This window comes from Triticum aestivum, chromosome 7D (assembly GCF_018294505.1).
Source record: "Triticum aestivum cultivar Chinese Spring chromosome 7D, IWGSC CS RefSeq v2.1, whole genome shotgun sequence".
NCBI lineage: Eukaryota > Viridiplantae > Streptophyta > Magnoliopsida > Poales > Poaceae > Triticum > Triticum aestivum.
In genome coordinates, this window is record NC_057814.1 from 592693004 (window position 1) to 592705689 (window position 12686).

A 12686-nucleotide genomic window follows, 5' to 3' on the forward strand; every position below is an offset into this window, starting at 1 on the left:
TTTGTGAGGCATGTGTCACGTCAAGGACGTGCGTTGCTTATTCAAATAGCACACCACCCCCGCATGCATATGCATGGGCCACACCCATGTAGGGGTGCCCTCCCCCCTCGGGCGGTCTCTATATGGAGCACCCATCCGGTGGTCCCGGCGGTCTAGGGCATTGTTCGGCACCGAGAGGGTGTAGTCCACGGTGAATAACTGTTTCTCCGTGTTAGTGCATGTCATCGCGAGATGACAGACCAAGTCTAGGCCCATTCTTCGAGATAGTCTATGGGTATCGAGAGGGAATGTGTCCGGTTTGTGCAGGAAGTGCGGGTCCTGTTGCTCCGTTGGCCTCGAAACTTCTTATGCTCTCAAAGGAGGCCATCGCATGTATATGCATGGGCTATCCGGTAGCCCCGGCGGTCTAGGAAGTTGACCGGCACCGAGAGAGGGGGTAGGCCACGGTCAACAACTGCCTCTTCTCATGTTTATTACTTTACACTCTTTAAAGTTCTCTCTCGGTGCCGGTCTAGAAAGTTGACCGGCACCGAGAGAGGGGGTAGGCCACGGTCAGCAACTGCTTCTTCTCATATTTTTACTTTACACTCTTTAAAGTTGAGTTTTGAACAAATCTAACCCAAAAAGCATATATATATATATATATATATATATATATATATATATATATATATATATATATATATATATATATATATCTTTCCCTAATAATAAAGCACGGATTGACTTTGTCGGGTTCACCGTCACAATACGCTTCTTCCCGTGAATTTACGCTTTCAGTTTGATTTTAAAACATATAGGCGAGGTGGTACTAATTCGGGGAACCGTCTGTAGTTTCGGGCCATATACGACGTTTTGTTTTTTGCCTGTACGTCAAATTCACACGTAAATCCAATTTGGCCCAACAAAGAATCCAGCCAGCCCTGAGTTTCTTTCACAGCACGCACCTCCTTCCCGTCCTTCCCTAAAAAAATAACTCCTCCCGTCCTGAAAAGGCACTAGCCGCCTCCCCAACCCCAACTCGTCGAAACCCCAGCACTCCATGACCTGATCGATCACCGATGGCGTTCGGCGAGGTCATGCCCTAGGCCTCATCCTCGGCCGCCCTGACAGCGGATCGAATCAACGTAGTTGGCGCGTGGGACGGCTCCCTGGAGGTGTACCTGGGCGCCTGGACGGGGCTGATGCTGTGCGCCGAGGTGGTGCGGCGGGCCGGGGTCCTGGCGCATGCCGTGGCGAGCTAATCTCAACGTGATGCTGCTCACTAGCGCGGCATCATGCCACCTGGCCGGCGCTGCAGCGATGTGGTTAAGAGGGACGTGGATGAGGCAGAGTCTACGCTCGGCGGCGCAGAGATCTGGAGGATACATGATTCTGTGGACACAGCGGCGGCGTGGCCCGGTGGAGCGGCATGTTGATTTTCTTGGGGGTAGGTTTTTGCTGTTGGTGACCTTTTAAGAAATTTAAGAGATCCAGTGCAGGGAGAGATGCTATTGAGTTGGAAGACCAGGTGGATTTGAAGCTCATTGGTCAACATTCAGTCAAATTTCATGTTGAACAGGTACGTCCATGATGATCTGGTGCTTCTAATCTTTCTTGCCTATAGTTTAGATCTTAAGCCTCTCTTACTTTGTCCAATATAGTTAGTCTGCATATGAGAACACACGTATGTCAATGGATAAGCAATTGATCTCTAATCAATCAAGGTTTGCAAACTCATCCAGATCTCAATCTTAATGGTTCAAGAATCAACATTTACACTTTAAAGTGTATTCATTGACCAATTCTTTTTGAAATATGCATCGGGGCCATCGAAGGCAAGATGCTTATGTTATGTTTTTATTCTGATGACAACTCATCTTCTTTGCCTGTTGGTAGCTTCTCATGAGAAACTAGGATATATTTTTACTGCTTTAGATGCAAGCATCTTCTTTTCCATGGGCCTGCAGGGATTTGTTTGGAAATTAAGTTGAAGTTAACGACATTTGTTGTTCTGCATGGGCAGGGATGCAGAGTAATAAATATTTCTAATATAAGTACATCGGCCATTTAACTATCTCTACTATTAAAGAGGGATCGAACGTCGTGATGGTTCGACCTCCTCTCGTGGTTCAACCCCCTTCTATCGCTAGCTATCGAAAGTCCTCCCACCGCTTCTTCCATCCCCGCCCGAAAAAAAGGCCAAAAAAAAACCACAACCCACGAACGCACGATCCCACACCCACGCAGCCTCGTCGCCTCTCGCACCCCATGGCACCCGATCCCGTCTCTCTCCCGGCTCCTGAGAAAAAATGTCTCCTGCTGTCGCCTCCTCATCCGCCCCGCGGTCGCGGTCCTGGCCGTCGGCGCTGGGATCCAGTCCCATGAAGAAATTCTCTACTCCTCCCTCTTATCTGTACCACTCTAGATCGCGTCCAACCAACGGCGAGCTTGGCGGCAGTGCAGAAGGAGAGCGTCAGTATGTCGGCGCTAGAGTACTAACCCTGGGGGTGGTGTGCCCCTATCCCGGCCCCCTGCTGCGATCTTGAGAGCCATCATGCCGTCGGCGCCCATCGCGAACAATTAAGGCTCCTCCGTTGGGGTAGTGGTTGCAGAGGCTGGTGAAGAGCCTCAGCCGTGATGAGGATGATGATGCACAGCGGGGGCGGGAGCGGAACCACGGGGAGGGTTCCAATCTCTCCCTAATAATAATAAAGCACGGATTGACTTTGTCGAGTTCACCGTCACAATACGCTTCTTTCCGTGAATTTACGCTTTCAGTTTGAATTTAAAACGTATACGTAAGTGGTACTAATTCTGGAACGAGGCGACGTGCATCGAACGTCGGTGGGTCTACGTTATTGGGCCTGTAAAAACTTAAATATGTATCCCGCCCGGTTCCGTCACGTGGACCGTAACAGATGCAGATTCCTGATCTGACCAAACATGTCTCCAGCTCAAGATCGATATAAAAAGCCAGCCCCTCGCAACCGGGCCTGGCACAACACGCGATGTACGCCGGCGCTCGCACGGCCGCCCAAGTAGGCGCCATGATTTGGGCGACGAAGTTGGCCACGACTGGCGCCACCGGGTACGCACCGCTTGTGCTCTATCCCGTGCCGTTCAAGGCGCTGCTGCTGGGCATGGGCTTCTTCTACCTCCGTCACCCCAGGTTCCGCGGCGACATGCCCTCCGCCGGCTTCAACTTCTTCTGCCGCCTGTCGTCGCTCTCCGACCGGGTGCTCTAGCTAGGACCGATCGATCGTTGTTTCTCTTTGAGGTTTTACTGTTGCTGTACTGTGATCCACTACTGCTTGGTGGGATCGTTGTCCGAGATCGCCGTGTCACGAGGTTCTGCAACCCGCGAGACGAGGCCGCACGGATCTTGGACTGCGGCAGCGGGGCTGTCTATGGCACAGACCGGCAGTTCCAGGGGCGTGCAGTGACTGCTCCCCTCTGTCTCCATGTCTACCTGCTTCGTTGAGGGAGATGACGAGCCTGAGCGAAGGCGCTCAATCATCGTGTATATCCACATTAGCATGAATCCAACAACAGGGGATTGTATAATTCTAAACGGCCGCCTGCTACTCAAGCTCATCCCCTGCCTCTTCGCTCCTCCACCATGGGGTGATCAATCACTCAAAACTCACAGGTACATCTTATTCTGATCTATCCTGTGCATGCGTGCGTGTGGGTGAGGAGCTGCCCTTTTCTGACTTGCATGACAAGTTCTGCAGCTGCATATGATTTCTTCAGGACCATCAGCATGGATGTTCAGGTATGGATTTCTTTCCGGCCATCCACACTTACGCCAATATATATGCATGCAGATAATAATTATATTAAGATGTGTCTGTGTGTTATCACCAATGAAAAAAATAGCGCGCTACAGAAAATAGCGCCACCCCTAAAAATATGCTATTTGCCTGCTATAGCGCGCTATAACGTGCTATTAGCGAGACATTGTACATTGAAGGATTTAGCGAGACAATTCTCTACACGCTATAGCGTGCTATTAGCAGCGTTATAGCGCGCTATTTTTTTCAGTGGTTATCACACAATTCTACCACTACATTGGACGAGGATGAGATGATTGGGCTAAAGGCTTGGCACCATATTTATTGCCAGACAAGATAAGTTATCCACATTACTTCCTTCCTGGTCTGCTTGGAATATAGGAAGTATGTGTACTTTCTATACTATGAGCATACGTTTTCTTAATCAAATATATATCATTGCATTTTCAGCCATGCATGTGAATGCTTAGGAAGACACAACATAAATAGTTCAGTTTTGTTGTTGTTCAATTCTATTTAACAGATGCAGACCCACACATAAATTCAATTTTTTACTGACACTTTTCTACAGAGAATGCTTTCCATTAATATTTCTCCTTGATAATTTATTTTCCCCTTGGCGTTCATCCACCTTATCGAATCTGATAAATTGATCTTGACTACCAATCTGTCTAATGTAATCGATGAAGGACATGGCATTAGCAGGAGTCAACATACTGTGCGAACGGTGAGCAAAACCCTATATTTTTCAAATATTTCTTTTTTTTGCGCCACAGCTGCTCAGTGAATCATCAGTTTTGTTTCAATATGGTTACAACCAGCCATCAAAGCAGAAGATAGGTGGATTGTTGAAAAAGGTTAGTGGTCTGCGATTCACTTTTGGGCATGAGGACATCCGTGCGAGCATCTTCAACCTACTCTTTTTATCAGCTCACAACGCATGGTTTATGTCTGTCTGATTACTCAAGTTGCGGCCATGCGTTACATTAGGATTAAACAAATAACAGAAAGTTAAATACTCAGAGGTCGACTCTACCATGAAATTTTAACCTCTTACTGCAAATGTGATAAAATTTGTACTGCATTACATGCATAAAAATAGAGCCACCATGTGAACCATGTAGTTCTTTTCTAAAGACTACTTTTATTGTTTTTCTTCTTTACACCACTACTCTGAATATTTTGATGTACTGAATAATACGTGTCTCGATTCCAGACTTTCTGTCTCAGTGGTAACAGCTAATCAAAGTTTTGGTAGCTTAAAAATAAATTTATATTATTTTTCAATTTAACTAAAAAATTGCTAGCATAGAGGCATGGCAAATTTGGCTTGCTTTGTACTATAACAATTTTGTAGGCATCAACTTAGATGTGTTCTATTCTGGTAGGAGGGTGTAGGGATAATTTTTTTCGTTGCGAGGCACATGATGGGATTGCTAAAGGTGTGTGCTAGATTGTGACGATCAGGCTCATTACCTGAGATTGATCTTGTTCGTCATGAATAGATGGACTACATGACCATGATGGTGAAGAGAGTGGTAACACCGATGGGTCGCTTGGAACATGCGATGATTTGTTTTTTCCCGTTGCAACGCACGGGCATATGAGAGTGAGGACATGCATAGGGTTGTTGCTTCCTACTGGTACATAACTATTTTCTTTGTACAAGTACTATGTTGATTCTTCAGAGATCTCGTCTTCATGAGACTAGCGAAGGGGGTATAGGTTAGGAAGAAGGGGAGATGAGGTGAGTTTCTGAAGTTCACCATTCAATCCAAATATCACAAAAGGTGAGCATTACTATTCAAAGGGTTGACTAATTAATTAACTCTTAATCTATTTTTATAGGAATTAACAAGATAGTATATGGGCTGAATAATTTTGAACTAGCTACTATTTCTAAATGGAGTGCCATGTTCAAATAGAAGAAGTGAAGTTGTGGTGGGTTCTGAGCCATGCTTCAGGAAAGGGGTGTACCATATTATTTTTCTTCCGTTGCAACGCAAGGGCTTTTTTGCTAGTAATAATAAAGTACGGATTGACTTCGTGGGTTCACCGTCGCGCCCTTTTTGCGAGAAACTCTTATGTTTTTGTTTATTAAACCCGCGGTACGTTTTTAAGTGGATGTCTGAGAAAAAACGTTTCACTTTTTACAAAAAGCCCCTGCGTTTTATCAACACGCGGTCACGTCCTAAATATCGCCCGTACGTTCAGCCATCGCGCACGCTCGCAAACTCGGTCTGGTCATGCATTGATTACGTTTGATTTTTGTCCCACCTCGATCCCTTAAAACTGATTCTCATTGATTTATATATACAATTGCAAATTATCCATAATATTAACCAGCCTCCTAAAAAATCAACAGACAGAAAACAGACTCTGAATACATGGCAGAGATCCTCGGCGAGGCAATGAATTAAGAGGGACTGAGGATCAGACACGAAGGCATGGTAACCCGACATGAGAATCGGCGAGGCTATGAATTAAGAGGGACTGAGAATCAGAGAAAGGAGATGAAGCGAGCAAGGTAAGATGTGGATGCAGATGCATCTCGCTAGAGACCAGATAAGCTTTAAAGCGGTGGGTGGAGGTACACGTGTCTGATGGGTGTGCCAGATGACAACATTGTTTTTATCAGCCAGTACAAGAGTATTTTTCTTACGTTTGGAATGAGATATAATCTTCAAATAAAACAACCTTCAATAAAATACTAAATAATCAAAATCATTAGAATTCAAAGCTTTTGATAATTTATAAATAATTTAAATGAATTATTATACTCTCAAGGAGCATTTAAGGGCATCTTCGACACCAACCCTCAAAACGTCTGCAATCGTCTGAACCGCGCGGTTCGAACCCGAAATGCAACCGAATATATGTGGATAGCTTTGAATGGTCGTCTTCTGCATCATTTCTAGCGGACTGGTCCCGATCTGTTGAGGGTTCTGCTTCACCAACTTTTGTTCCATTCTACATTTATACCATGGGAAAAGGTAGCCAATATAATGATTTTAAGCAGGTACAAGTGCTTACTTTACCCGTTGCAACGCACGGGATCAAAAGTCTTTTATCGAAAAAATTCATCAAAAGTCATGGAATTTCCAAACTTTGGTCGTAAAAGCATATGAAATATGAGATACAAAAAAGATAGTGCAAAACAAAAACAAAAAGAGAAGGGTAAAAAATTAGAGCAGTGGTTACCGAGGGTCGATTTTCGGCTCTCGGCAATGGCCACCTTTTCCTAGAGGGGCTCTCGGTAAAGCATCTAACCTAGATCTCTTTCCTTCTTGTGCATTCTGTATAATATGTATTATACTTTTTTTTGTTGTTTTCTTCCATGCTTGGCAAACAGCCTTAGCACATCATAATTACCGTCTTGTGTTTTCTTCTTCAGATGGGCCACGTCCGGTTCTAGAGACCGGCACCCCTCCGGTGGCCCCGGCGGTCTAGGGCGTTGTTCGGCAACTAGAGGGGGTATGCCACGGGGAATAACTGCTTCTTCATGTTAGTGCATGTCATCGCGAGATGACAGACCAAGTCTAGGCCCGTTCTGTCACGGGATCACCCACCGAAGAATCTGTCTCGGGGACGAACACAGCCGGTCCTCGACGTTCCCGCCCGTGTGTGTTTTTTCTGAGGCACGTGCCATGTCAAGGACGTGCGTTGCTTATTCAAATTGCACACCACCCCTGCATGCATATGCATGGGCCACACGCATGTAGGGGTGCCCTCCCCCCCTCGGGCGGTCTCCTTATCGAGCACCCATCCGGTGGCCCGGGCGGTCTAGGGCGTTATTCGACACCGAGAGGGTGTAGTCCATGGTGAACAACTGCTTCTTCGTGTTAGTGCATGTCATCGCGACATGACAGACCAAGTCTAGGCTCGTTCTGTCACGGGATCACCCACCGAAGATTCTGTCTCGGGGACGGACGCAACCGGTCCTCGACGTTCCCGCCCGTGTGTGTGGTTTGTGAGGCACATGTCACGTCAAGGAGGTGCGTTGCTTATTCAAATAGCACAACACCCCTGCATGCATATGCATGGGCCACACGCATGTAGGGGTGCCCTCCCCCCTCGGGCGGTCTCTATATCGAGCACCCATCCGGTGGCCCCGGCAGTCTAGGGCATTGTTCGGCACCGAGAGGGTGTAGTCCACGGTGAATAACTGCTTCTCCGTGTTAGTGCATGTCATCGCGAGATGACAGACCAAGTCTAGGCCCATTCTTTGAGATAGTCTGTGGGTATTGAGAGGGAATGTGTCCGGTTTGTGCAGGAAGTGCGGGTCATGTTGCTTCATTGGCCTCAAAACTTCTTGTGCTCTCAAAGGAGGCCATCGCATGTATGTGCATGGGCTATCCGGTGGCCCCGGCGATCTAGGAAGTTGACCAGCACTGAGAGAGGGGGTAGGCCACGGTCAAAAACTGCTTCTTCTCATGTTTATTACTTTACACTCCTAAAGTTCTCTCTCGGTGCCGGTCTAGAAAGTTGACCGGCACTGAGAGAGGGGGTAGGCCACGGTCAACAACTGCTTCTTCTAATGTTTTTTACTTTACACTCTTTAAAGTTCTCTCTCGGTGCCGTTCTAAGAAGTTGGCGGAACCGAGACAGGGGGTAGGCCACGGTCAACAACTGCCTCTTCTCATGTTTTTTACTTTACACTCTTTAAATTTCTCTCTCGGTGCTGGTCGATGGCGATGATTTCCCCCTCCCGGAGGGAAGTGTCCCCGGCAGAACAGCTCCGCTAGAGCCCTAGATTGGTTCCGCCAAGGTTCCGCCTTGTGGCGGCGGAGTCTCGTCCCGAAAGCTTACTTATGATTTTTCTTCGGATGAAAGACTTCATGTAGCAGAAGATGGGCACCGGAGGGCCAACAGGGGGCCCACGAGGCAGGGGGCGCGCCCAGGGGGTAGGGCGTGCCCCCACCCTCGTGGCCAGGGTGTGGGCCCCCTATGGTATTTCTTCCACTCAGTATTTTTTATTATTTCAAAAAATAACTTTCGTGGAGTTTCAGGACTTTTGGAGTTGTGCAGAATAGGTCTCTAATATTTGCTCCTTTTCCAGCCCAGAATTCCAGCTGCCGGCATTCTCCCTCCTTATGTAAACCTTGTAAAATAAGAGAGAATAGGCATAAGTATTGTGACATAATGTGTAATAACAGCCCATAATGCAATAAAGATCGATATAAAAGCATGATGCAAAATGGACGTATCAACTCCGCCAAGCTTAGACCTCGCTTGTCCTCAAGCGGAAGCCGATAACGATAAATATGTCCACATGTTTAGAGATAGAGGTATCGATAAAATAAAATACGGACATGAGGGCATCATGATATTCTAATAACAGCAACATATATGGGTATTGTCATATGATTTCTTATGCTCAAGTAATAATCTATTCACAATGCAAAGTATGAATCAGAAACTTTATTGAGAACCAACAAACTATAATCTCAGTCATTGAAGCAATTGCAATTTATCGTAACATCGGAAAGAGTCAACATAAGAGCTTTTCAGCAAGCCCACATACTCAACTATCATTTAGTCTTTCACAATTGCTAACACTCATGCAATACTTGTGGTTACGGAGTTTTAATCGGACACAGAGAAAGATAGGGGCTTATAGTTTCGTCTCCCAACCTTTTACCTCAAGGGTAATGTCAAAAATAATAGTTCACGCTAACTTACATTCAATTGGATATATATATCAGGATCTTTCCAACACACCGTGCTTGCCAAAGGATAAAATGTAAAAAGGAAAGGTGAAGATCACCAAGACTCTTGCATAAGGGTTAGAGATAAAAGTAAAAGATAGGCCCTTCGCAGAGGGAAGCAGAGGTTGCCATGCGCTTTCAGGGTTGGATGCACAAAATCTTAATGCGAAAGAACGTCACTTTATATTGCCACTTGTGATATGGACCTTTATTATGCAGTCCATCGCTTTTATTTCTTCCACATCACAAGATTGTATAAAGCTTATTTCCTCCACACTAATCAATCATACATATTTAGAGAGCAATTTTTATTGCTTGCACCGATGACAACTTACTTGAAGGATCTTACTCAATCCATAGGTAGATATGGTGGACTCTCATGGCAAAACTGGTTTTAAGGGTTTTTGGAAGCACAAGTAGTATCTCTACTTGGTGCAAGAATTTGGCTAGCATGAGGGGGAAAGGCAAGCTCAACATGTTGGATGATCCATGACAATATACTTTATTTCAGATATAAGAAAACATAACCCATTACGTTGTCTTCCTTGTCCAACATCAACTCTTTAGCATGTCATATTTTAATGAGTGCTCACAATCATAAAAGATTTCCAAGATAGTATATTTATATGTGAAACCTCTCTTTCTTTATTACTTCCTATTAATTGCAACGATGACCAAAGCTATGTTTGTCAACTCTCAACAACTTTTAATCATCATACTCTTTCTATGTGAAGTCATTACTCTCCATAAGATCAATATGATCTCTTTGTTACTTTTTATTCTTTCTCTTTTCTTTTATTCCCTCAAGTTCATAGCAAAATAATCAAGCCCTTGACTCAACACTAATCTTTATTATATAGCTCACGGGCTCGATTACATAGAGGGATCATAAAGCCAAACTCAAAACTAGATCATACCAAAACTTTTATTCTACTAAATCAAGATAATACTAAAAAGGATCGAACTAAGAAAAACGGTAAAGATAGGAGATGTGATGGTGATATGATACCGGGGCACCTCCCCCAAGCTTGGCAGTTGCCAAGGGGAGTGCCCATACCCATGTGATTATATCTCCTTTGTTGAAGAGGAAGGTGGTGGAGTTGTTGATGATGTGAGCTTGTCGTCCATCTTCCAAGGCATAGGCTCACCATCATAGAAGGATGATCGAGTCTCCGGGATCCTCAAATCTGTAGCCAAACTCATCCTCTTGAATCTATATTCATACTCACAGTTTTGGTTTTGCAGGTCATAGATTTGGGCTTGGAGGTGCTCGATCTTCTCGTGAAGCTTGAAGATGGTATCCCCAATGTTCTGGGAATCTAGCTTGTGGTTGTTGGTGAACTCCGCGATCATCATGTGGTTGGAATTGAGTCCACGTTCCACCATCCCCTGGCACTTGAAAACTTGTTGCTCCATTGCTTCGAGCCTCGTCTCCATGCTTCCAGTCCCCTTTGGTCCCTCAACATCGCGGATGTGCAGCAACCCATCACACATCTCAATGGTTTGAGGGTGTCGCAGCACCTCCGCGAGGTAAGGGTTGATGTCCTTCTCGAAGAACTTGTCCTTGGGGGCTCTTGGAGACGTCATAATGATCTAGATCTGTCAGAAAAACAGCTTGAAACGAAAACAGAGGATATTTGCGTGATACGGAGGTCAAAACCTTCGGGAGATTATATAATGAATTTTTACCGACCAAACTACGTATCGTGCAAGAAAACGGAGTCCGGAGAGCGCACGAGGTGCCCACGAGGCAGGGGGCGCGCCGAGGGGGGTAGGGCGCGCCCTCCACCCTCGTGGAACCCTCGTGTCCTTTCCGGACTGCTTCTTATTTTTATATTTTTCTAAATATTCCAAAACAGAGAAAAATTGCAATTAGAACTGTTTTGGAGTCGGTTTACTTACCGTACCACATACCTATTCCTTTTCGGAGTCTGAAACGTTCCGGAAAGTGTCCCTGATGTATTCCTCCGGGGTCACGGTTTAAATAACATTGGTTTCAACATTTATGGGATTACCTGAGATATAATGTTTGATTATTTGACCGTTCACCACCTTCGGATTTGTGCCTTCGAAGTTGTTGATTTTTACGGCACCGGAACAATAGACCTCCTCGATAACGTAAGGACCTTCCCATTTAGAGAGAAGTTTTCCTGCAAAAAATCTTAAACGAGAGTTGTATAGCAATACATAATCACCTACATTAAACTCACGCTTTTGTATCCTTTTGTCATGCCATCTTTTAACTTTTTCTTTAAACAATTTGGCATTCTCCTAGGCTTGGGTTCTCCATTCATCAAGTGAGCTAATGTCAAATGACCTTTTCTCACCGGCAAGTTTGAAATCATAGTTGAGCTCTATAATAGCCCAATAAGCCTTATGTTCTAGTTCGAGAGGTAAGTGACATGCTTTACCATAAACCATTTTATACGGAGACATACCCATAGGATCTTTATATGCAGTTCTATAGGCCCATAATGCATCATCAAGTTTCTTGGACCAATTCTTTCTAGATCTATTAACAGTCTTTTGCAAAATTAATTTGAGCTCTCTATTGCTCAATTCTACTTGACCACTAGACTGTGGGTGATAAGGAGATGCAATTCTATGATTAACATCATACGTAGCAAGCATTTTACGGAAAGCACCATGAATAAAATGTGAACCACCATCGGTCATTAAATATCTAGGGACTCCAAACCTCGGAAAAATAACTTCTTTAAGCATTTTAATAGAAGTGTTATGATCAGCACTACTAGTTGGAATAGCTTCTACCCACTTAGTAACGTAATCAACAGCAACTAAAATATGTGTGTATCCATTGGAGGCAGGAAAAGGTCCCATATAATCAAAGCCGCAAACATCAAATGGTTCAATAACAAGTGAATAATTCATAGGCATTTCTTGACGTCTACTAATATTACCAATTCTTTGACATTCATCACAAGATAAGACAAACTTACGGGCATCCTTGAAGAGAGTAGGCCAATAAAAACCGGATTGCAATACCTTATGTGCAGTTCTGTCTCCAGCGTGGTGTCCTCCATAAGCCTCGGAGTGACACTTGCGTAGGATCTGTTCCTGTTCATGCTCAGGTACACAACGTCTAATAACACCATCTACTCCTTCTTTATAAAGATGTGGGTCATCCCAAAAGTAATGTCTCAAATCATAGAAAAACTTTTTCTTTTGCTGGTATGTGAAA

The 12686-nt window shown here is 44.8% G+C and overlaps 1 long non-coding RNA gene and 1 pseudogene across 1 annotated transcript; one reads left to right on the top strand and one right to left on the bottom strand.

The window, feature by feature from the left end:
- Positions 1-12686, bottom strand: part of LOC123170228 (probable GTP-binding protein OBGM, mitochondrial) — a 69631-nt pseudogene that overhangs the window by 38867 nt on the left and 18078 nt on the right.
- Positions 1015-6437, top strand: LOC123170229 (uncharacterized). Its single transcript, XR_006485105.1, has 2 exons — positions 1015-5523; positions 5625-6437. It is a non-coding gene; the product is annotated as an uncharacterized lncRNA (long non-coding RNA).